Here is a 24967-nt window from a genome sequence, read left to right on the forward strand (position 1 = left end):
AAATTCGAATTCCTAAGAGCACAGATTTACTACTGTAGGCCTATCCTATTAAAGTTTAATTACTTATATACAAACGGGTTCATAGACCTTTATTCTTGTATTCTGTTATTAATAGGAGGATTATATTGAGTCCCTGTTGGCTTTTACTTTGCTATTTTCTTAGAGCTTCTGATGTAGCCATTCACAACTGACTTCTTCACCCGTTTCAGGAATTGCAAATACTTGCAGGTTGCAGATGGGCTAAATGTGTGAGATGGTTCTGGTATTCATGGTCTTTTTCTTCAAAAGCTATTTTTATTTTTTCCCTCTTGCTTTACTTCTCTTGTTTATCTACGTTTGATAAAGACATTCATTAAAAAAAGAAAATTATCTACTCTGCAATGTATAGGAGAGTATAAATGTGATGATAAGTAAAAACTAGTATTTCTGCATGGGCAATGGGGACAGTCAGGTCTGTGGTCCAGTAGAACCTGTATGATCCATCCAGAGGAAAGGCTTTTACTATTTACCTACTGCTAATTGTTGCCTAGTGTCAATGTGGGCCTAGGATTTCTGGCTTTCCACAAATGATGTGAGAGGCTTCTGTTTTATTTCAAATTCTTCAGGGGAACAATACTTAGAATCTCATAGCTTCTCTTTTTTGGTAAATTTGGCTCTTTTACCAAAACATGGAGTTGTCTTAGCAATACTCAGCTTGGGGCTTGGTTTCCCTTGGACAATGTTTAGAACTAGGCCTCCAGGTTTTGAATGGAGTTGGATAAAGTAGAATGAATAGGTTGATGAAGAACAGATTAAGATAGACTATAGATAAGAAAAACAGGGGGCTGGGAAGGTGACTCAGTGGTAGAGTGCTTACCTTGCATGCATGAGGCCCTGGGTTCGATTCTTCAGCACCACATAAGCAAAAAGAAAAAAGCCGGAAGTGGCGCTGTGGCTCAAGTGGTAGAGCGCTAGCCTTGAGCTGAAGAGCTGAGGGACAGTGCCCAGGCCCAGAGTTCAGACGCCACGACCAGACCCAAAAAACAAAACAAACAAACAGGAAAATACTCTCCCCCTTCTAGCAAAGGGTAGGAAACTGTTTCGTCAACTTTTTTGTGGCGGGCTTGAACTCTGGGTATGGGCACTGTTCCTGAGCTTTTCAGCCTAAGGCAAGGGCTCTACCACTTGAGCCACATTGCCACTTTCAGTTTTCTGGTGGTTAATTGGAGATAAAGAGTCTCATGGACTTTCCTGCCTGGGCTGGCTTTGAACCGTGATCCTCAGATCTCAGCTTCCTGAGTAGCTAGGATTACAGGCATGAACCACCAGCACCCAGTTCTTTCTCTCTCTCTCTCTCTTTCTTTCTTTCTTTCTTTCTTTTTCTCCTTCCTTCCTTCCTTCCTTCCTTCCTTCCTTCCTTCCTTCCTTCCTTCCTTCCTTCCTTCCTTCCTTCCTTCCTTCCTTCCTTCCTTCCTTCCTTCCTTCCTTCCTTCCTTCCTTCCTTCCTTCCTTCCTTCCTTCCTTCCTTCCTTCCTTCCTTCCTTCCTTCCTTCCTTCCTTCCTTCCTTCCTTCCTGCTCAAGGCTAGCACTTTACCACTTGAGCCCCAATGTCACAATGCTGGCTTTTCCTGCTTATGCGGTGCTTACTAAACAAATAGCATATCTGGATGTCTCAGTTAGTGGTGCAATATCACCGGATGTTTCCCAAAGTAGAGTATCTGGAGCTGAAAGTTTAAGCTAGGGTTTGTTTTAGTATACCAGGTTAACGGATAGAAAAGGGAAATATTTCCTGTTTTCTATGCAAGAGATAAAGAGTAACACCCCCCCCCCCCTGTTATGTGCTGACTTTGTTCTTTGTGGGGGAAAACACAAATCTTATTTCCAGCAAACACCACCCATTAGACAATGGTTCTGGGTGTCTAAGATCCCTGTTGCTTATTCTTTTAAAATGTGAGTTTACAGACACAATAGGTGGACTTAAGAGGTTTTTTCCTCAGATAAGCTTCTCAACCTGCTGTTTCTAACCATTTACAGAGAGCTGCTGGGTTTTGTTTTTTTTTTTTTTTTTTTTTTTACCTTTCAAAGGAGAAAGTAGTTTTAGATGGCTAGCCCCTTTTATATCTCCTGGACTTGTAATTTAGCATTTAAATTAGTTAGTGTAGAGCCGGGTGCCAGTGGCACTGTGGCTCAAGTGGTAGAGCACTCACCTTGAGCTGAATAGCTGAGGGACAGGGCCCTGGCCTAGAGTACAAGCCCCATGACCAACCCCCCCCCAAAAAAAAATTGTTAGTGTAACCTCTGAGTGTAGTTCCTTATTTAATTTACCAATTTTTTTTTTCTTGGCCTAATTTTTTTTTTTTTTCTTCCAGTCCTGACCTCAGAGCCTGGGCACTGTCCCTGAGCTTCTTTTGTTCACTTTACCTCTTGAGCCACAATGCCACTTCTGACCTTTTGGGTGTATGTGGTTTTGAGGAATGGAACCCTGGGCTTCATGCATGCTAGGCAAGCACTCTACCACTCAGCCACATTCCCGGCCAGCCTCAATTTTTTTTTAAACATTTGTTATTATTTTTCTTTTATTTTGCTAGTCCTGGGGCTTAAACTCAGGGTCTGGGCTCTATCCCTAAGCTTTTGTTTTGGTGCCAGTACTGGGGCTTGAAGTCTGTTTTCAAATTTTACACTGTGCCTGAAGGGTAGCACTCTACCACTTGACCTATAGTTCCACTTCTGGCTTTTTGTGGTTAATTGGAGATAAAAGTCTCATGGACTTCCCTGCCTGGGCTGGCATGGAAGGACATCTTCAGATCTCAGCCTTCTGAGTAGCTAGGATTACAGGCATGAGCCACCAGTGCCTAGCTTGGAGCAGCCCCGCAGGTCTTTCCCCCAGTAAACACTTGAGTTGGGATTGGTCAGTTGCCTTTCAGTTCTTACACCAGGGAGCTAATAGGTACTAACCAGGTAAGGAGACAACTGGGGCTAGATGGTGGCACATCTCTTAATTTAAACAAAAGTGACGGGGTTCATGACCTAGGTAGGTTGTAAAGTAGGATGTCACAGTTCAACAATTTGCTCTAGGGGTGGTGTATGTTCTGATGGCTCTTATCATAAAATTCCAGGTGGCCCTCTACTATAAAACTGGGGCCAGGGGAAGGCTAGGTATTTCTATGTCTGGGTAGATGCCTAAGAGCTCAAGGCTAGCCTCTACCACTTAAGCCATAGCGCCACTTCCTGCTTTGAACTTTGATCCTCAGATCTCAACCTCCTGAATAGCTAAGACAGGCATGACCCACCAGTGCCCGGCATGCCACTTATTTCATAGGCAGCATCTCATAGAAAAGTTCCTTCATATGTTACAATTGTTAAGTATAGAGCTGGGAAGGTGGCTCAGTGGTAAAGTGCTTGCCTTGCATGCATGAGGCCCTGGGTTCGATTCCTCAGCACCACATAAGCAGAAAAAAAAGCCTTGAGCTGAAATGCTGAGGAACAGCGCCCAGGCTCAGAGTTCAGGCCCCAATGACCACTACCACCACCAACAACAAAAAGTCAAGTATAGAATCCTTTGTATGTATCACTTAAACTCAGAAATGGTGGTATAAGGGTAGCTTCAAAAGTTATATGACCACCAAACCATTGAAATGGAAAACAGACTTGTTTGCCCAGGGATTGAAGTGGTGGAAGGGAAAATAGGGGTGTTTACTGGATCTGTAGCTTCCATTTTACAAAATGAAAAAATGTCTGGAGTAGAGTTGTACAACAGTGTGAAAACATTTGATACTACTGAACTATAAGCATGAAATGGTTAAGATAGTGAGAATTTAATTGAAGTCTTAGATCAGAGGGCAAATAATAGTAATGGTGGAAAGGCAGGACAGGATTTTAATTAAAACGGCCATTTTGGGAAGATGACATTAAGAACTGAGGTGAAATCCTTGGGGGCTTTAGGTTTGAAACAGAGTAGGATTGAGGGCAGGGGTGAGCATTTTGGGAGATTAAGCAATCTTGGTTGAACTGTGCTCTGTTGGATCTTTATCTCAATTGCAGTTCTGCCAGGTGGCTCTGGTGAAGTCATCGCTTGCCTGATGACTACTCCTGCTGGTGGGGGCGGTAGGGGTGGGGGTTGATCTCATCAATGAGTAATCTGTCCTGGAGGCACTGCTCTTCCCTTTATTCCTGCAGGTTTGGGGCTAGGAATGGAGACTTTCTGGCGCCTTTCCTGGTATTTAGAACAGGATGTTGCAAAAGACAGAGTAAAAAAATTCTTTATCTTTGTGTCTTCAGCCTGGGAGGGGGATGCCTTAGGTTAGATAGCCCCAGTTTATCCAAAAACATTCCTTGAATGATTAACATGCTTACATGCCGAAAGGACTGAAAGGATAGCTTCAAAATGAAGGCAGACATACAGGCTTTCACCCTGATTTCAGTTACCTGTAAGGCCCAGGCAAGGGATTTTTTAAAATACCTGTTTGTAAATATTCCATTAAGTAGACACAGCCTTCAAAAGAAAGCAGTATAAGATTGTCTTTGTAGCCTTTAAGTTTTTCCATCAAGGTTCAACAAACTGGCCCAAATCTAGCCCATCACATGTTTTTGTGTGGTCTGTGGGCAACGAATATTGTTAATTTGTGAGTTGTTTTTTGTTTAGTTTTGTTTTGCCAGTCGTGGGGCCTAAACTCTGGGCCTGGGCACTGTCCCTCAGCTCTTCAGCTCAAGGATAGCACTCTACCACTTGAGCATAGTTCCGGCTTTTTCTGCTTATGTGGTGCTGAGGAATCGAACCAAGGGCCTCATGTATGCAAGGCAAGCACTTTACCACTGAGCCATCTTCCCAGCCCCGTTTTTAATATTTTAAGAGTCAAAAGACTGTTTCATAACAAGAAAGTGACAAATTAAAATTTCAGCATTCATGAATAAAGTTTTTTTTTAGGGTGCCATGATTTTTTTAGTATACAAAAATGGTTTGTTATTGCCAGATCAAAGGCTACACAATTATTCTTGGCCATCTCTTCTTTCATGAATAAAGTTTTATTGGAAGTTTGCTACATCTATTCATTCCTGTGTTGTTTGGTTGCTTTTATTACCATATTAGCAGAGTAGAGCATCTTCAAAGGCCTAAAAATATTTACTACCAGGCCATCAATAAAAAATTCAAGTTGGTGTGTGGCAACAGCTTCCTAAAAGCCTTATCTTTGCTAACTTTAAATGCCTAACTTTGTTATGGACTAAAAAGGCTATTCTTTGTTCTGCTGGTGGTGGTGGGGTAGTTACCCTTTGACTCTCTTCTAACACCCCTCCCCCGCTACTCCCATTTGTCCTTTTAAAAGTTCAGTTCTTAGGAGAGGATTACAAGATCTCAATAGCACAAGAGCATATAAAATGATGCTTATCAAAATGAACAGCAAGAAATGGAAAAGAGTTTTTTTTTAATTATAGCTTGTGGTCCTTTTTTTTCTTCTTCTTGTTTTTTTCCTTTTGTTACTGTACCCCTTGTCTTGTATGTAAGGATAACTGATTTGGCAGGGGGGGAGGGGGGGAGGGGAGGGGTGGGGAAGGGAAAGCACAGAAACCTTGAGACAATTCAGCAGTGATACTCACTAGACACTGTTAAAAATGAACTACAACTTAGGGGTGGGAGTCGAGAGAAAAAAAACTGGAAGAAAATGAGGGAGAGGGTGACGCTGTTCAAAAATATACTCATTACCTGACCTAAGTACTGCAACCCCTCTGTATATCACCTTTACAATTAAAAAAAAAAAACCTAGGGGCTGGGAATGTGGCTTAGTGGTATAGTGCTTGCTTATCATGCATGAAGCCCTGGGTTTGATTCCTCAGTACCACAGCTGGAAGTGGTGCAGTGGCTCATGTGGTAGAGCACTAGCCTTGCACAAAGAGCCTCAAGGACAGAGCCCAGGCCCCAAGTTCAAGCCCCAGGACTAGCAAAAAAAAAAAAAGTTCTTTTTGGGACAAGCACCATTTTTCTTTCTTACCACAAACTTTATTCCTCAGTATTAGACTTTTGGTAGCTTAATTTGATGATCCCTAGGGCTTCCTTTTCTCAGATAAGCTTCTCATCTTACTGTCTCTACTCATTTACTCAGCAAAGACTTCCAGGAAGGGGCAGTTAGGTGCCCCAAACCTTGTAAATAGCATTTAAATGGAGGGACACTTAACTGCTTTATTAGTTGCTTCCTGCTTCAACTGAGTCTAGAGCTTTTTATATTTATTAAAAACAATCAAGGGTAAGCCAGAGGTCAGTGGCTCATGCCTATAATCCTAGCTACTTAGGAGGCTGAGGATTTCAGTTCAAAGCCAGTATAGGCAGGAAAGTTCATTAGACTCCAGTGAACCACCACAAAACCAGAAGTGGTGCCATGGCTCGAGTGGTAGAGCATTCACCTTGAGCTGAAGAGCTGAGGGACAGCGCACAGGCCCAGAGTTCAAGCACACAATAAAATCAGGAGATAGGTTTTTTTGTAAGCCATGAAGCTCTCTTTTTTACTTATTTATTTTTTATTTATTTTTAATTTATTTTTTGCCAGTCTTGCAGTTTGAACTCTGGGCCTGGACTCTATCCGTGAGCTTCTTTTGTTCAAGGAGAGGGCTCTACCACTTGAAGAACAGTGCCACTTCTGATTTTCTCTGTGATTGCTTGAAGATAAGAGTATCACTGACCTTCCTGCTTAGGCTGGCTTTGAACCTGGATCCTCTGATCTCAGCCTTCTGAGTAGCTAGGATATAGGTGTAAGCCACTGGCGCGCACCAGGTTTTTTTTTTTTTTTTTTTTTTTTAAAGGTCTGAGACTGGAACTTGTACTTGGTACCTGACACTTTTGCTTATTGGCTGGTGTTCTACCAATTGAGCCATACCTCCAATTGCTGGTTACAGTTTTTTTTGGTGTGTGTGTGTGTGTGTGTGTGTGTGTGTGTGTGTGTGTGTTGGTTACAGTTTTTTTTGGTGTGTGTGTGTGTGTGTGTGTGTGTGTGTGTGTGTGTGTGTGTTGGTCCTGGGGCCTTGAACTCAGGGTTACAAGGTTAAGACAGTCAGGCAGTGGTGGCTCATGCCTGTAATCCTAGCTAGTCAGGAGGCTGAGATTTGAGGATCATGGTTCAAAGCTAGCCTGGGCAAGAAAGTCTGCAAGACTCATCTCTAATAAACTAGTCAGAAAAAGTCAGAAGTAGAGCTGTAACTCAAGTGGTAGAAGACAAAGAAGCTCAGAGACCAGGGCCCAGGCTGTGAGTTCAAACCCAAGGACAAGCTTCCCCCCCCCCCCAAAAAAAAAAGTCTCTCAGACTTTCCTGTCCTAGCCTTTTCTAACTAATCCTCAGATCTCAGCCTCTTGAGTAGGTAGGATTAAAGGCATTAGTCACCAGCTCCTGGCTTGGTTAAAGTTTTAAAAACATACCTAGTCCTCTGTGGCCACTGTGGTTATTTTTTTTTTTAATTGTGAAAATACGGGGCTGGGAAGGTGGCTTGGTGGTAGAGTGCTTGCCTTGCATGCATGAGGCCCTGGGTTCGATTCCTCAGTTCCACATAAGCAAAAAGAAAAAAAATTGTGAAAATACCGTACAGAGGAGTTACAATTATATGGGCAAGATAATGAGTACATTTCTTATCAATCATTGTTGCCTCCTCCTTTGTTTCCCCTTCGCATCCCTTCCCATTTCCCCCCCTCCCCCCACTGTGGTTATTAGAGGTAACTATGAGGGAAACTTTCAGCTTCCCTGTTTTGTGTCTAACTCACTTAGGTGTTCTGAAAATGAAGTCCATAGACCCTCATCTTTATATAGCAGTTCATTTGCAATGCTCATGTTTTGTTCCATAGTGTCCATGGCCAGCCCGTGACCTGTCCTAAGTACTTACTATTGTTCAACTTTGGGATTGATGAGAGAGAGGCTCAAGTTAAGTAATAGAGTATGATCCTAAAGATTTCTATTTTAATTTCATATGCCCCAAAGAACCATGTGGTAAATATAGGACATTTAAACGAAGATAACTGCAGACATTAAAAGATGTCAACAAAAGACTCAGCAGTTTCAGCACTTTTTGGGGATAATGGAGATTGAACTAAGAATCTTGTGCTTAGAGTGCTTGAACCATGCCTCCAGCCACCTTTTTTTCTTTTGCCCAAGTTAGCCTTAGAGTTTGATCTTCATACCTATATCTCTCATAGATTAGATCACAATGTACATTTCAATATATGTACTTTATTTGGTGGGATGGAAGGCCCCCCCCCCTTTTGCCTGTTCTGGTCTGGTCTGGCCTGGCCTGCTGCAATCATGATCCTCTTTTTTTTTTTTTTTTTTTTCTTTTTAGCCCTTCTTATTTTCTGTCCTTTACACTTACGGATATAATTAAGAAAAGTTAGCTTTCTGTTTTTGTTTTTTGTTTTGGTCGGTCGTGGGGCTTGAACTCTGGGCCTAAATGCTGTCCCTCAGCTCTTCAGCTCAGGCTATTGCTCTACCACTTGAGCAGTGCCACTTCCGTGTTTCTGGTGGTTTATTGGAGATAAGAGTTTTATGGACTTTCCTGCCCGGGCTGGCTTTGAACTGCGATCCTCAGATCTCAGTCTCCTGAGTAGCTAGGATTACAGGCGTGAGCCACCAGTGCCCGGCTAGAAAAGTTAGTTTTCTGAGGAGTTTCATTGATTTTGGAATTAAATTCATCTATTAAAGGAAGGCAGTCTTTAAAAGTTGAAATGCCTTCACAATATAACTAGCACCCAAATTAGTTCCTCAAGGAACAATACACCCTGAAAGCTAGGCCTGTGGTCTCCTATATGTACTGAAAAGTTTCAAATGTGTCCTATCCTTGGTATGAAAACTAGGAAGGGTATGTTTGGCTCCCACCCCCCCCCCCGCCCCCATTGTCCTCTATGTTCATCTTCTGGACTTTGTATACTGCTTTTAAACTTAGTGTAGTTGTGCAGTCAGGAAGTCTTGGCTAGGATTGCGAAATAAAAGCTTTATGAAATTCCAGCTGGATGCTGGTGGCTCATGTCTGTAATCCTAGCTACTCAGAAGACTGAGATCTGAGGATCACTGTTCAAAGCCAGCCCAGGTAGGAAAGTCCATAAGACTCATCTCCAAGTAAACACTGTAAAGCCAGAAGTGGAGCTGTGGCTCAAAGTGGGAAAGCACTAGCCTGAGCATAAAAGCTCAGGGACAGTGCCCAGAACCTGAGTTTAGGCCCCCCCCCCAAAAAGTGAGTTTTGCCAAGTGCTGACCCCCCCCCAAAAGTGAGTTTTGCCAAGTGCCAGTGGCTCACATCTATAATTCTAACTATTCAAGAGGCTGCTATCTGAAGTTCAAAGTTTAAAGCCAGCCTAGGCAGGAAAGTCTGTGAGACATTTTTTTTTTTAATATATCTTCAATTAATCACCAAAAAGCCAGAAGTGTAGGGCTCTAATGGTAGAGTGCCAGTCTTGAAGGAAAATCTTAAGAGATAGCACCAGGGTTTGAATTCAAGTCCCAGTACTGACACTAAAAAACAAAAACGAACAAAAAAACCCCAAAAGATTTTTGATCATTGTTAGATGTGGTATACTTTATATTCCAAACCCTGCACTTAGTTACCTGGCCTTTAACAGGGTGAGGTACTGCTTTTCATAGTTTCAGGGCCCTGAAGACTTAACTAGCATTCATTTGATTTAACTCAACATTACCACATAGTATTATAAAGCAGTCAAGAAAATAATGGTTTGGTTTCTTTTATTTTTTATTTTACTTTATTTATTTATTTATTTTGTCAGTTGTACAGCCTGAATTCTGGGCCTGGATGCTGTCCCTCAGCTCTTTAGTGCTCTACCACTTGAGCCACAGCGCCACTTCTGGCTTCTTCTGCTTATGTGGTGCTGAGGAATGGAACCCAGGGCCTCATGCATGCAAGGTAAGCACTCTACCACGGAGCCACCTTCCCAGCCTCAGTTTCTTTTATGTTTTAATAAAAAAAAGAACTACCAGGCTTATTGGCAAATATCTGTAATTCTAGTACTTTGGTGTGGGAGGTTGAGTCAGAAGGATCAGGAATTTAAGGACAGCCTGACCTAACCCTTGAAACCCTGTCTCAGAAAATAGCCATGCAGGCATAGGTAAATAAACAAAATTGGCTTCACAATCTTTATATTCAGACCCCAGCTCAACAATGCTAGTAAGTGAAAGCATTCTTTTTTTTTAAAGATTTAAAAAAATTTTTTAACTATTTTTAAGACTTTTTATTTATTTTGTTTATATGGTACTGAGGAATTGAACTCAGGGCCTTTATGCATGCTAGACAAGCACTCTTACCACTCAGCCACATTCCCAGCCCTTAAGTCAAACATAATTTGTTTTATTTTATTTTTTTCTGGTCATTGGGATTGAACTCAGGGTCTGAGGACTGACTGTTCTTGAGCTATTTTTGATCAAGACTAGTGCTTTACCATTTGAGCCACAGCAGCACGTCCAAGCATTCTGTTTTATACAGGAGGGACTCAGAGACTGGGCATGCTTGCCACAATGGGGGAAATATTTTTTGTGTGTCTTTTGTGGGTGGGATTTCTGGATACATTTCTTGCTTAGCTGCCTCAGTACAAAGGAACCTCATGTTGCAATGTGGAAAATCTTTCCATTGTTGGAAGCTTAAGGTTAGTTTTGGTTGGTTTTTTTTTTTTTTTTTGGTCGGTCATGGGGCTGAACTTTGGGCCTGGGTGCTGTCCCTGAGCTCATCTCAAGACTAGTGCTCTACCACTTGAGCCACAGCGCCACTTCTGTTCTTTTCTGCTTATCTGGTGCTGAGGAATCGAACCCAGGGCCTCATGCATGCAAGGCAAGCACTCTACCACTGAGCTACCTTCCCAGCCCAAGGTTAGTTTTTTTCATTGGTGTTTTCCTACCTTGAACTAAAGGATTCTACCCAGAAATGCCTAGGGGCTTTCTAATGAAGTCTCTGCTATTTTGCCTGGTGGAGGAAATAAAATATTTCCAATTTTAACATTAATTTATGAGGACTTATCACTAATTAACTGACAAAGCTCTGCTTTTCTTTTTTTTTCTTTTTGGCTCTACATAGCTCTCCAACTTCCAGTTCTTTGGAAGCTATACTCTCACTCCTTAGTAAATTCATGGGTAATTTTGTACAAGTAGGAAAGAATTATTTGGGCTTTGTTTTTTGATCTCAGTTAACTGCTGTTCTGAACCTTCACCTGAAACACTGGGTTGTATTTCGTCAGTTCCTAGGTGAAGGTAAAGTTACCTCACAGGTTTACTAATTCCAAGCATTTTATGATGTCATTGGATAAGGTCAAACAAATTGAATCTCCCCATTGGTAGGACAGCTACCTTGACAGTTTTTCATTAATAACTTTGGAGTAATTTGAATATAATTGGATGTAATTTGCCACAAGCTTTTCCTACCCTTCTCTTTGTTCAAGGCTCCAGCTCTACCACTTGAGCCATAGCCCTACTTCAGCTTTTTCTGAGTAGTTTACTGGAGAGTCTCACGAGTTTCCTGCCCAGGCTGGCTTCAAAACACGATCCTCAGATCTCAGCCTCCTGAGTAGCTAGGATTACAAGTGTGAGCTACTGGCACCCAGCTATACTCATTTAAAAAAAAAATTTATTGTAAACATGCTGTAAAGAAGGGGTACAGTTACATGAGTAAGGCAATGAGTATATTTCTTGCCAAGCATTGTTACTCCCTCCCTTGTTGTTCTCCCACTATGTCTTCATCCTCCTCCTCCCCCAACCCCCCCCCCCGAAATTAAAAGTACTATGTGATTTTTTTTGTTTCCTTTGTATGTTCTTCCCTCTATGGTATATCCCCTGTTGTTGCTGTACTTGATTTTGGTACCCTGCATCTTGTGTATACATTTGTCTAATTTGGGGAGGGGAAGGGAAATAACAAAATGCTGAAACAAGGACACAGGATGACCCATTGCAACAATGATACCCACAAGACAGTATATTGGAAATGAACTTTATATTCATATTTGAAAATTTGATTCTCAAAGAATAGTCTACTTAGGTCATCATGCCCTGTGTTTTTTGTTTTTTGTTTTTTTTGTTTTTTTTTGGGTCCGGTCGTGGGGCCTGAACTCTGGGCCTGGGCACTGTCTCTCAGCTCTCCAGCTCAAGGCTAGCGCTCTACCACTTGAGCCACAGCGCCACTTCTGGCTTTTTTCTTTTTGCTTATGTGGTGCTGAGGAATCGAACCCAGGGCCTCATGCATGCAAGGCAAGCACTCTACCACTGAGCCACTTTCACAGCCCCATGCCCTGTGTTTTTTGCAGGTTGGTTCTGATAAGTGTTTTTGGTTTTGCCTTGGCTATTTCTGTATTAAAATTAATAGAATCTCAGTTTTATGATGAGAGAAAATTCTTTGGAGTCAGAACCTTAAATTTGACAATGCTATTTTTTGTTTTGTTTTGTTTTTGTCGGTTGTAGGGCTTGAACTCTGGACCCGGGTGCTGTCCCTGCTCTCTTCAGCTCAGGGTGAGCACTCTACCACTTGAGCCACAGCCCCACTTCCTTGACAATGCTATTAATCATTGTGACTGGACTATGATTGAAGGACTTGCCTCTTCCCTGTCAGCCCAGTCCTTCATATTCCATCTTTAGATACATAAAAGGATTGGGCTGAGAGGGGAGAGGCAAGTCCTTCATAATATTGTTAGCAAAAGTTTTGTGTCTTAAGTTTAGCCTTGTATTTTGTTTGGTGTTGCCTGTTTTTCTAGCATTGACTACGTGCTTCTAAACTTAGGGCCAGTTAAAAAAAAAAATAACCTAAGCACACCTTAAAAGGTGTGTGTGTGTGTGTGTGTGTGTGTGTGTGTGTGTGTGTGTGTGTGTGTGTGTGTGTGTGTGTGTGTAAAAAAAATAACCTAAGCACACCTTAAAAGGTGTGTGTGTGTGTGTGTGTGTGTGTGTGTGTGTGTGTGTGTGTGTGTGTGTTTAATGCATAAAATCCCAGGAGAGAAGTGCCAGAAATTAACTGGGTCTCCTCCACCTGCCTCCTGGCCGTCTCTCATCAAGCCTTTTACCCTCATTCTATCCCAGGCCTCTCTACCTGGAGCATAGAGCTCCCTGAGCCTCTTTTCCTAACAATGATGACTTTTCTTTATTTTCTTTCTTTCTTTCTTTTTTGTCAGTCATGGGGCTTGAACTCTAGACCTGGGCACTGTCCCTGAGCTCTTCAGCTCAAAGAGGCTCTACCGCTTGAGCCACAGTGCCCACTTCCGGATTTCTGGAGGCGAATTGGAGATAAGCGTCTCACGGACTTTCCTGCCCGGGCTGCCTTTGAACTGCGATCCTCAGATCTCAGCCTCCTGAGTAGCTAGGATTACAGGCATGAGCCACCAGTGCCTGGCTCCAGCATAATTTTTTTTCCGGTCCTGGAGCTTGAACTCAGAGCCTGGGTACTCTCCTTGAGCCTCTCAGTGCTCAAGGCTAGCATTCTACTACTTGACCACAGCAACACTTCCAGGTTTTTCTGCTTATGTGGTACTGAGGAATCGAACCCAGGGCCTTATGCATGCAAGGCAAGTATTCTACCACTTAGCCACCTTCCCAGCCCTACATTATGACTTTTATATCTTGATTACCATGTTTTTATCATTAGTCCATATTGTTATATTAGTATATCTTATTAGTATTTCACTCTTTCTGGGTGATATATATTTTTTTTCCTTTTTTCTTTTTTTAAAGGGGGATACCTATACTAGTGTTTGAACTCAGGGATTGGATGTTGTCCCATAGCTTTTCAATTCAGGCTGGTGCACTACCATTTCAACCACACCTCCACTTCCAGCTATTTGGAGGTAAGAACATCATAGACAAGTGCCCAGGCTAGCTTTCAACTGTGATTTGCAAATCTCAGCCCCCTGAGTAGTTAGGATCTGGGTGAATAATAATACTTTATTATATAGTTAAACTTTTTTGTTTGTCCTTCAGAATAATGGCATGGTGCCATTAAAGCATAGACTCTGTACTCATCTTACCTGAGAATATAATTGCTTTGTCATTTGGCATCTTTTTATTTATTTATTTATTTATTTGCCAGTCCCAGGACTTTAACTCAGGGACTGGACACTATCCCTGAGCTTCTTTTGCTCAAGGCTAGCACTTTACCACTTGAGCCACAGCTCCACTTTTGGCTTTTTTTGTTTATGTGGTACTGAGGAGTCGAACCCAGCGCTTTTCATGCATGCTAGGCAAGCACTCTACCACTAAGCCACATTCCCAGCCTTTACTTTGTTGCAAGATCTCACTTTGTAGCAAGGTCTCAAAAATTTCTTGTGAAATAAGGCCTGAAATGTAGCTAGGAATAAGTCTTCTCTGCAGTGGAGTTTAGATTATATTCTGAATGTTTCCAGAAAGGGATGCTTTTGCTGATCACTCCTGGCAGTAGTATGGTATAAATTTTGGATGGTCTAAAGTCTGGATAGAAAGATGATTTAGAAGGATGCTGTAATGACTCATGAGATAGAGAAGTACAGACTAAAAATATACAAAGGGAGAAAACTTTTTAAAGAAGTGGTTATAAAAACAGATAAAATAGAACTTACTGGAAAATTATGGTGGTAAAGAGGAGGGAGAAAATGAAAACTTTCTGGGGCTGGGAATGTGGCTCAGTGGTAGAGTGCTTGCCTCGCATGCATAAGGCCCTAGGTTTGATTCCTCAGCACCACATACATTTTTTTAAAAAGCTGAAAGTGGGGCTGTGTTTCAAGTGGTAGAGCACTAGCCTTGAGTTGAAGAGCTGAGGGACAGTGCCCATGCCCAGAGTTCAAGCCCTACAACCGACCAAAAAAAAGAAAACCTGAGGCTGGGAAGGTGGCTCAGTGGTAGAGCGCTTGCCTTGCATGCCTGAGGCCCTGGGTTCAATTCCTCAGCACCACATAAGCAAAAAGAAAAAAGCTGGAAGTGGTGCTGTGGCTCAAGTGGTAGAGCACTAGCCTTGAGCTGAAGAGCTGAGGGACAGCGCTCAGGCCCAGAGTTCAGGCCCCACAACCGGACCCCCCCCCAAAAAAAAAAGAAAAAAGAAAACCTTTTTGACATTGACAAACTTTTATCCCCCTTATTTTCCCCCCTGGCCTTATTGAAAAGTCCACATGTAGTTCAGGTGGATATTACTGTCAGAATCTTTTGTTTCTTGTTTGGCTGCACAGATTGTGTAGTATTTTTTAGACACAGCCACATAGGAAATTATTATCAGGAACACATTGTAATAATAGTTGTCCTGGCCTTCCCCATCAATTAATATGTCTGCTTTCACTGTCACGTGGTTCTCAAGTATGTTTCTTGCGTTTTGTTTTCTTTTTCAAATACAAAAATAAAGGTTTTATATCTAAGTTTTATTCAAGAAGAACTAACCTTAGTTGTTAATGGTACAATTGATTTATTTTACTTAGGGACTAAAAATATTTGTTCATTTGCTTGCAAATATTATGTACACTAAATATAAATCTAAACATATCAAGGATTTATTTCTTTTTCCTTATTTATTTTATTTCTTTTTCCTTTTTTTTTTTTTTTTTGCGGGTGCCTGTCCTGGACCTTGAACTCAAGACCCAGGTGCTACTCTGAGCCACAGCTCCAGTTCCAGCTTTTTTGGTGGCTAATTGGAGATAGTTCTGCCCAGGTTGTCTTTGAATAGTGGTTCTTAGATTTCAGCACCTGAGTAGCTAGGATTACAGGCATGAGCTGCGGCTGCCCAGCTTTTGTCTTTTTTTTTTTTAAAGCAACATAAAGCCAGGTGTTGTGATGTGGGCCTACAGTCCCAGCACTTGGAAGGCTGAAGTAAAAGAATCATGAATTTGAGGCCTTTGGGGACATATTGTTAGACCTGATTCCAAAACAACAACCAAGAATAACAAAGACAAAAGCAATGTATGTACAATTTTCCACCTAAGGCTCACAATGTTGATCTTTGGGACTCAGAGAATGGGTTTCTATGACAAGAATGATTATATTTTAGTAAAGCAGAGTGATTTAGAGGGCCTTATGCAATCTGCCATCTTGAAGGGTTTTATCAGGAAGAACAGTTAACAAAACTGGCATGTTAGTCTATGCCTACACTTGGTCTCATGCCCATGTGGTCTTGGGCACAAAAATCTTGGACTTTGTTTCCTCTTATATAAACTAGGAAATACTGGCTTTTAATGATAGGGTGGTAATTTGAAATGTGGAGGATTTAATGAGATTTTCTATGTCAATTAATTAGAACAGGCCTGGTATTCCAGGGCCTGGGCTCTGTTCCTGAGCCTCTTTGTGCTAAAGGCTAGCACTCTACCAACTTGAGCCACAGTGCCACTTCTGGTTTTTGAGTGGATAATTGGAGATAAGAGTCTCAAGGGGACTTTTCTATCAGAGCTGGCTTCAAACCATGATCCTCAGATCTCAGCCTCCTGAGTAGCTAGGATTATAGGATTGAGCCACCGGTGCCCTGCTAAATACTTAATATTTTGAATGGTCGTTGATGATGTTAAGATTGAGAAAATCAGGGCTGGGAATGTGGCTTAGTGGTAGGTAGAGTTCTTGCCTAGCATGCATGAAGCCCAGTACCACATAAACAGAAAAAGCCGAAAGTGGTGCTATGTGGCTCACATGGTAGAGCTCTAACCTTGAGCATAGTGAGGCTCAGAGACAGAGCCCAGGCCCTGAATTCAAGGCTCAAAACTGTCAAAAAAAAAAAAAAAAAGAAAGTCAAACTGACTGTTCTAAATACAACACTCATATGAAATCACTTAATTTTTTTCCCCAGGGGGCTGGGAATGTGACTTAGTGGTAGAGTGCTTGCCTAGCATGCACTAAGCCCTGGGTTCAATTCCTCAGTAACACATACACAGAAAAAGCCGCAAGTGGTGCTGTGGCTCAAGTGGAAAAGTGCTAGTCTCGAGCAAAAGCAGCTCAGGCACAGTACCCTGGCTCTGAGTTCAAGCCCCACTCCCCCCACCCCAAAAAAAATCTTTTTGTCTTTCCTAGGTAGTATAGGAAACCAGAGGAAGCCTCTAGTTTATGTTCTAATCAATAATGTATTGACTTTGCTCTTTGCTTCAGATAGAAATCATTTAAAAGTTATTATACCAGGAAAAAGATTATATTAAAAACTTCAAACAAAACGTTTGGGAATTAGTCAGAATTGGATTTGAAGCTTAAATTCTTCCTGCTCACTAGTTATGTTATCTAGGAGACAACAAATGGTTGGATTTTGTTTTTTGATCCATTCTGCTGCTTTTTTCCTTTGGTTGGGGAGTTGAGTCCATTGATGTTTAACATTACTACAGAGAAATATGTCATGTTGCTTGACATTTTGTTGTTTTCCTGTAGTGTGCTTCTTTCCTCTTCATGTGTTTACTAAACTAGTCTCTTAGTGATTTTTATTCAATGCTATGTTTCCTTGACTTTGTTTGTTCTCTTCAGATTGTATGCTTCCCTTTTGTTTCCTTTGTTTAGTGTTCATGAATTCCTTTAGTTTGTGTTTGTCATGAAAGCTTTTGAGCTATGTTATCTAACATGTTACTGAACCTCACTAAACCTGAATCTCATCATATACTGATTAATTTTCAGGGTTTCCAGGAAGATATTTGTAATGTGTTTCGTAGGCACTGTGTCAACTACAGCTGTTATTGTTAGTTCTTTGGGACATTCACCGCGTGACAGAAATCAACAGCAGGCTGTGGTGCCTGGGAGAACTTCACGGATCCAGCAGCAACTTGAAGTGGTGCTCCTTTGAAGAAATCCATCTCGGATGGATATAATACAACCTGCTAAGTGTCCTAGCACTTAGCAGGTTGTATTATCACTGTCCGAGTCTATGGCTCTCATCAAGCAGACTAAATTCCTTAAGGGCAGACAGTGCCTTATTCATCTTTGTATTGGCAATGCCTAATCTGGTGCACATTGTAGGCCTCATTAAATGTTTGTTGAATGAAAAAATGAATTATCAACAGACATTCATTGGGTGCCTGCTCTGTGACCTCTATGGGCCCAGCTTGTCCGTACCAGGTGGCCTACAACAGTCAAGTTCTTCTCAAAATGGTTACTTCTGAAGTTTACTCCTGTCTTCTAATTCTTGTACAGATGACTTTGTGTGTAGTGCCATGATAGCTAATTCCTTCAAGTAACCATCCAACTATCATCCAACGACCATCTCCAGTTGATTGATAATGCCTACTTCGATTGTGTTTTCCAAAAAATTCTGAAGCCAGGCCTTGTGACTGTGAACAAAAGGATTATAGCCAGGTGCTGGTGGCTCGCTCCTGTAATCCTGGCTACGTAGGAGGTTGAGATTTAAGGATGACGCTTCAAAGCCAGCCTGAGCAGGAAAGTCCATGAGACTCTTATCTCCAGTTAACCACCAGAAAACCAAAAATGGCACTGTGGCTCAAATAGTAGAGCACTAGCCTCAAGCTGAAGAGTTCAGGGACAGTGCCCAGGCCCAGAGTTCAAGCCCCATGACCAATCAGAAAAAAGGGATTATAACTGGTAAAGTGATGTTACTGAGGATGGGATAGGAGGGAGTGGCCACCCCAGTCCCCCGTATATGTTATATTGCTGATGTTTTCTGTAAAATATTGCATTTTGCTTAGGCCTACATTTTACTCGTGGCTACTTGCAGATATATCTTAGCTGCTTCTGCTGCTGCTGCTGCTTTTATTGCTGCCAGTTGCTCCCTAGGTTGGACCAGAGCCATCATTGTCTGAGCCCAGGCATCATCCCTACATTCTGTGGTTTGCTCCTGGGGTTGGTATTCACAATTTAACATTTTTCAACATTGCTTTAGTTATTCCCTCATCTGCACTGATAGATAGGCTTATACTTTTTCCTGTTTACTGCTTACCAGGCTTATAATTCCTTTTTTAAAATTGAATGTGCTTAATCATTATTGTTCCATGAGAAGCCTGTTAGTTGATATGACTATCAGAATACATGTTAAATCCCCTCATTCAGGGCCCTAAAGTGAGTCATATAATCAGCCTTTTAATAAGAGAGAAAATTGAGAATGTTTACAGACCATAAAGCAGGAGAAAATGAGAAGGAAGTCATTGTAGATGTGGAAATGAGATGGTATTAGATAGAATAAAATTTGGGGTGATGCATGTGGGAGTTGGAGGATGAAACCTATGTCTTGGTAGGACATAGGCTCAGAATTAGCCTTAAATGAGCATAGAAAAGGGGATGTGAGTAAGGAATATAACTTGGCAAATGTGGTGAAGATATATAAGTGCATCTGGGCACCAGTAGCTCATGCCTGTAATCCTAGCTACGCAGGAGACTGAGATCTGAGGATTGCAATTGGAAGCCAGCCCATGCAAGAAAGCCTGTGAGACTCTTATCTCCAATAAACTACTCAGAAAAAGCCAGAAGTGGTACTGTAGCTCAAGTGGTAGAGTGCTAGCCTTGAACACAAAGAGGCTCAGAGATAGCGTTCAGGCCTAGAGTTCAAGTCCCATAACTCGAACTCTAAAAAAACAAAAACAAAAAAATTGTAATTTCATGGATGGTTAATGGAAAAGAAAATGAACAGGCATAGAATTATGGAGATAGAGCTGCTGGAACTGAAAATCTATAGGATGGATATGAAGTCATTAAGGAATATCCAGGCCTAACAGCTCCAGAGGGACAATTAAGAGGAGAGCTTATGGTATGTAATTATCAAGCTAGAAACAAATTTGAAAGGAGATTAAGAACTCAGGAAAAAGCTGGGCACTAGTAGCTCATGCCTGTAATCCTAGCTATTCAGAAGACTGAGATCTGAGGATCTTGGGTGGCCAACAAAGTACTATTATCTAATTCAGGCTTTAGGATGAAGTAGACAAAATATCTAATATGAACTTATGAGTAGATGTATAACAAAATCATTATTTAAATGCCAGTCTAGGGTCAGGATACAGCCAACTTAGTGGCTCATAATTGTAGAATTTTTCTTGACTATTGGTAAAAAGAGCTAGGAATAAAAGAGATAATCCTCAGGACATGGGAGAGAAAGCATAGAAGAGTGAGACCTCTAATGTCAAAACCCCTTTTTTTTTGTTTTTGTTTTTGTTTTGTTTTTTGAATGTGTGTCTTTAACTCAGGGCTTGGACACTGTTTCTGGCACTCTACTACTTGAGCCACAACTCCACTTCTGGCATGCATGCCTGTGTGTGTGTGTGTGTGTGTGTGTGTGTGTGTGTGTGTGTGTGTGTGTGTGTGTGTGTGTGTGTGTGTGTGTGTGTGTGTGTGTGTGTGTGTGTGTGTGTGTGTGTGTGTGTGTGTGTGTGTGTGTGTGTGTGTGTGTGTGTGTGTGTGTGTGTGTGTGTGGTTAATTGGAGATCAGAGTTGTGTGTGTGTGTGTGTGTGGTTAATTGGAGATCAGAGTTTCATGGACTTTCCTGCCTGGACTGGCGTGGAAAAGTGATCCTTAGATTACTTTTTGAGACAAGATCTTGCTATGTAGCCCAGGCTGGTCTTGAACTCAGTTCTTGTGCCTTCTTACCTCCTAAGTACTAGGATTATGATTATTCTCTTTCTTGTTTTTTTTTTTTTTTTTTTTTTTTTAGGGGGGTCCAGTCGTGGGGCCTGAACTCTGGGCCTGGGTGCTGTCTCTCAGCTCTTCAGCTCAAGGCTAGCGCTCTACCACTTGAGCCACAGCGCCACTTCCGGCTTTTTTTCTTTTTGCTTGTGTGGTGCTGAGGAATCGAACCCAGGGCCTCAGGCATGCAAGGCAATCGCTCTACCACTGAGCCACCTTCCCAGCCCATGATTATTCTCTTGAGCACAGTTTATTAGGACAGAATCTGAGGCTTATGTTAAGTTCTTCAAATTAGTCATTTAACCAAAATAAGAGAATCACTGTTAAAGTGATCAGGTCTTTAAATAACCCATCCCCTTTCTGCAGGGGTTGCTTTATTCTCACTTCATAGGAATCCGGAGACTTCATGAGAAAATTATAAAGAAATGAAGCAGGAAGTATGACTACAGTTGTTTGTTCTCAGTTTCACAAAACATCATTCAACAATGAAGTCTCTGGAGATGCACCCCAGACCACAGGTAGTTGTTTTTAATTGCATACGTTACCCTAATGTTTTTCTGGTTATGTGTTAATGAACTATTCTTATAGAGCTTCCTGTTGCACAATGACAAAATCTCTAAAATATGGTAGTATACTTGCTCTTTTGGGCCTCCCAACAGTCAAAAGGTCCTGGGGGAAGGGGGAAGGGAGGGGAGAGGGGCTGGAAATGTGGCTTAGTGGTAGAGTGCTTGCCTAGCATGCATGAAGCCCTGGGTTCAATTCTTAAGTACCACATGAACAGAAAAAGCCGGAAGTGGTATTGTGGCTCAAGTGGTAGAGTGCTAGCCTTGAGCAAAGAAAGAAGCTCACTTAGTGCCCAGGCCCTGAGTTCAAGCCCCAGGACTGATTTAGAAAAAAAAAAAAAAAGGTCCTGGGTCAGCAGTGGTGGAACACAGACCCCCCCCACCCCCATAAGCATTTGGTTTACAGTAACATTAAGACCTCACCTTCCTTAAGACCTGTGACTAAGATATTCCACTGATGAAAGCTATAACTTCTTACTGAGGCATGTATTTGGCACCAAGTGAGTTCAAGGCTCAGTCAGTGCTAGCACACAGGTGCGCACACATAAACAAATGGAGCAAATGAGCCCAAGTAGAGTAGCAGTAGTGTGCAGAATGGCTTCAGGCATCCCCTGATACCATATCTTACATAAAGGAAATGATACAACTGATGCAAGAACAATCCTTGCACTTATTTCTTCTCATTTCCTAAAGCATTATGGGATAAATAAATATCCAAACTGCAAGGAAGAACTGTTTGGGAGAGAAATTGTAAAAGATCCTTTCATAGAAGAGATTTAGAATAGGGGAAACTCTTTTTTTGGGGGGGGGTCTGGTCATGGAGCCTGAACTCTGGGCCTGGGTGCTGTCCCTCAGCTCTTCAGCTCAAGGCTAGCGCTCTACCACTTGAGCCACAGCGCCACCTCTGGCTTTTCTGCTTATGTGGTGCTGAGGATTCGAACCCAGGGCCTCGTATGCAAGGCAAGCGCTCTACCACTGAGCCGCCTTCCCAGCCCCCAGGGGAAACTCTTATTACATGAGGTTCATATCAAAGCTATGAGAGGAGCCAGGGTGCTGGTAGCTCATGCCTGTAATCCTAGCTACTCAGAGGCTGATTTCTGGAATTTAGGTTCAAAGCCAGCCTGGGCAGGAAAGTCCATGAGAGTCTTATCTCTAGTTAAGTGTCGTTTCCTCCCCCCCCACCCCCCAAAAAAAAGCCGGAAGTGGAGCTGTGGCTCAAGTGGTAGAATGCTAGACTGGAGCAATAAAGCTCAGGACAATGTCCAGACCCTGGCTTTGAGCTCCAGTTCTAGCACCAAAAAAAGCTATGAAAAAGAAGTGTTCCCTATGACCCTATGTAAGTCAAAGTCATTGGCAGTGTCAGCTTATGGCTGGTTAGACAATTTAACTTGAAAGTTCATGTTCTCAGAGTGAGGGAGTCCCAATACCTAAAGGAGCCAGAGGTGAATCCCCAGTAGACCACTAGCCTCTTAACTGAAGATGGCAACTGAAGGGAACCTGGGCAAGGCTAGATTGCAATGGGTATATTGTTATTACTGTTACTAAAAGACTTTTTTCTAGCCAGTGGCTCACACTTGTACTCCTAGCTGCTCAGGAGGCTAAGATCTGAGGATTGTGGTTTGAAGCTAGCCTTGACAAGAAAGTCCATGAAACCCTTATCTCTAATTAAGCACCAAAATTTGGAAGTGCAGCTGTGCCTCAATTGTTAGAACACTAGCCTTGAGCAATAAAGCTTAAGCACAGAACAAGGGCCTGAGTTCAAGCCCCAGTACTGGCACGTGTGTGCGTGTGTGCACACACATACACACACACACAGAGTATTTTTTAATTATTTTTTAAAAATTATTCTTAATACACTTGTACAAATTGTTGTACAACTTAAGCCTCTTCTCCAGTGCCCTATACACATTTTGATGAATTTTCTAGTGAGTAGGATCTCAGACTTCTGAACTCTAGAACTCGAATGAATCAAGTATGCTGCTCTAATTGCTGTTTGGAATCATACATTATAGTGACCACAGGAAGTGACTATAGGAAATGGAACTTTTTTCTTTTTTCTTTTTTTTTGGGGGGGGGGGAGGTCTGGTCGTGGGGCCAGAACTCTGGGCCTGGGTGCTGTCCCTCAGCAGTTCAGCTCAAGGCTGCATAATATTCCATTGTGTATAGGTACCATAATTTTTGGATCCATTCATCTGTGGTGGGACATCTGGGTTGTTTCCATATCCTGGCTATTGTGAACAGAGCTGCAATAAACATGGAGGTGCATGTGTCCTTGTATACTGGTTCCTGTTGTTCAGGATAGATGCCTAGAAGTGGTATGACTGGGTCATAAGGGAGGTCAATATTTAGCTTTCTGAGGACCCTCCAGAATGCTTTCCAAAGTGGTTGTATAAGTGTACATTCCCACCAGCAGTGTAATAGGGTTCTTCTTTCTCTGCATCCCCTCCAGCATTTGTCGTTGGCTGATTTGTGGATGTCGGACATTCTGACTGGGGTAAGGTGGTATCTCAAGGTTGTCTTTATTTGCATTTCCTTCACAACACATTTCCTCATGTGTTTCTTTGCCATTTTTATCTCTTCTTCTGAGAAGTCTCTCTTTAGTTCCCTTGTCCATTTATTAATTGGTTTGTTAGGCTTGGGATAGATTCGTTTCTTGAGTTCCCTGTATATACAGGATGTTAACCCCTTGTCTGATATATTGCTGGTAAATATTTTTTCCCAATTAGTTAGTTGTCTTTCTAGCTTGGTTGCTATAGCTTTAGCTGTGCAGAAACTTTTTATTTTAAGGTAGTCCCATTTGTGAAGTCTCTCTCCAATTTGCTGTGACCCTGGGACTCTGTTCAGGAAGTTCCTTCCTGTGCCTGTAAGTTCAAGTGTCTCTCCTACTCTGTCCTGCAGTAGTTTCAGAGATTCAGGTTTAATGTTAAGGTCTTTAATCCATTTTGAGTTGATGTTGGTGCATGGTGATAGGCTGGGGTCCACTTTTAGTTTTCTGCATGTGGCTGCCCAGTTTTCCCAGCACCAGTGGTTGAAGAGGCTGTGTTTCTTCCACTGTATGTCTTTGGCTCCTTTGTCAAATATCAGATGACTGTAGGCATGTGGTTTTATTTCTGGATCTTCTATTCTATTCCATTAGTCTTCGGGTCTGATTTTGTGCCAGTACCATGCTGTGTTTATTATGGCTCTATAGTAGAGTTTGAAGTCCGGCATCAAGATCTCTACCATGCTGTCTTTTTCGCCTAGAATTGTTTTGGCTATTCTAGGTGTTTTGTTTTTCCATATGAATTTTTGGACTGTTTTCTGTATTTCAGAAATGTACATCGTTGGGATTTTAATAGGAATTGCATTGAATTTGCATATTAATTTTGGCAGTATTGCCATTTTCACTGTATTAAGTCTGCCTATCCAAGAGCATGGAAGGTCTTTCCATTTCCTGGTGTCTTCTGTAATTTTTTTTGGGGGGGTCCAGTCGTGGGGCCTGAACTCTGGGCCTGGGTGCTGTCCCTCAGCTCTTCAGCTCAAGGCTAGCGCTCTACCACTTGAGCCACAGCACCACTTCCGGCTTTTTTCTTTTTGCTTATGTGGTGCTAAGGAATAGAACCCAGGGCCTGGCCTCATGCGTGCAAGGCAAGCGCTCTACCACTGAGCCACCTTCCCAGCCCCTATAATTTCTTTCTTTAAGTTTTTATAGTTTTCATTAAATAGTTCTTTTACATCTTTGGTTAGGTTAATTCCTAAATATTTTATTTGGGGGGGGGGTTATTGTGAATGGGGTTGCTTCCTTTATTTTCCTCTCTTGCTTGTACATTGTCAGTGTACAGGAAGGCGACTGATTTTTATGATTTCTAAGAGTTTGGGGATGGATTTTTTGGGATCATGAAGGTATAGTATCATGTCATCTGCAAAAAGGGATAGTTTAACTTCTTCTTTCCCTATG

This window comes from Dipodomys merriami, unplaced genomic scaffold (genome assembly GCF_024711535.1).
Source record: "Dipodomys merriami isolate MVZ:Mamm:240054 unplaced genomic scaffold, mDipMer1.0.p SCAF_3, whole genome shotgun sequence".
Classification (NCBI taxonomy): Eukaryota; Metazoa; Chordata; class Mammalia; order Rodentia; family Heteromyidae; genus Dipodomys; species Dipodomys merriami.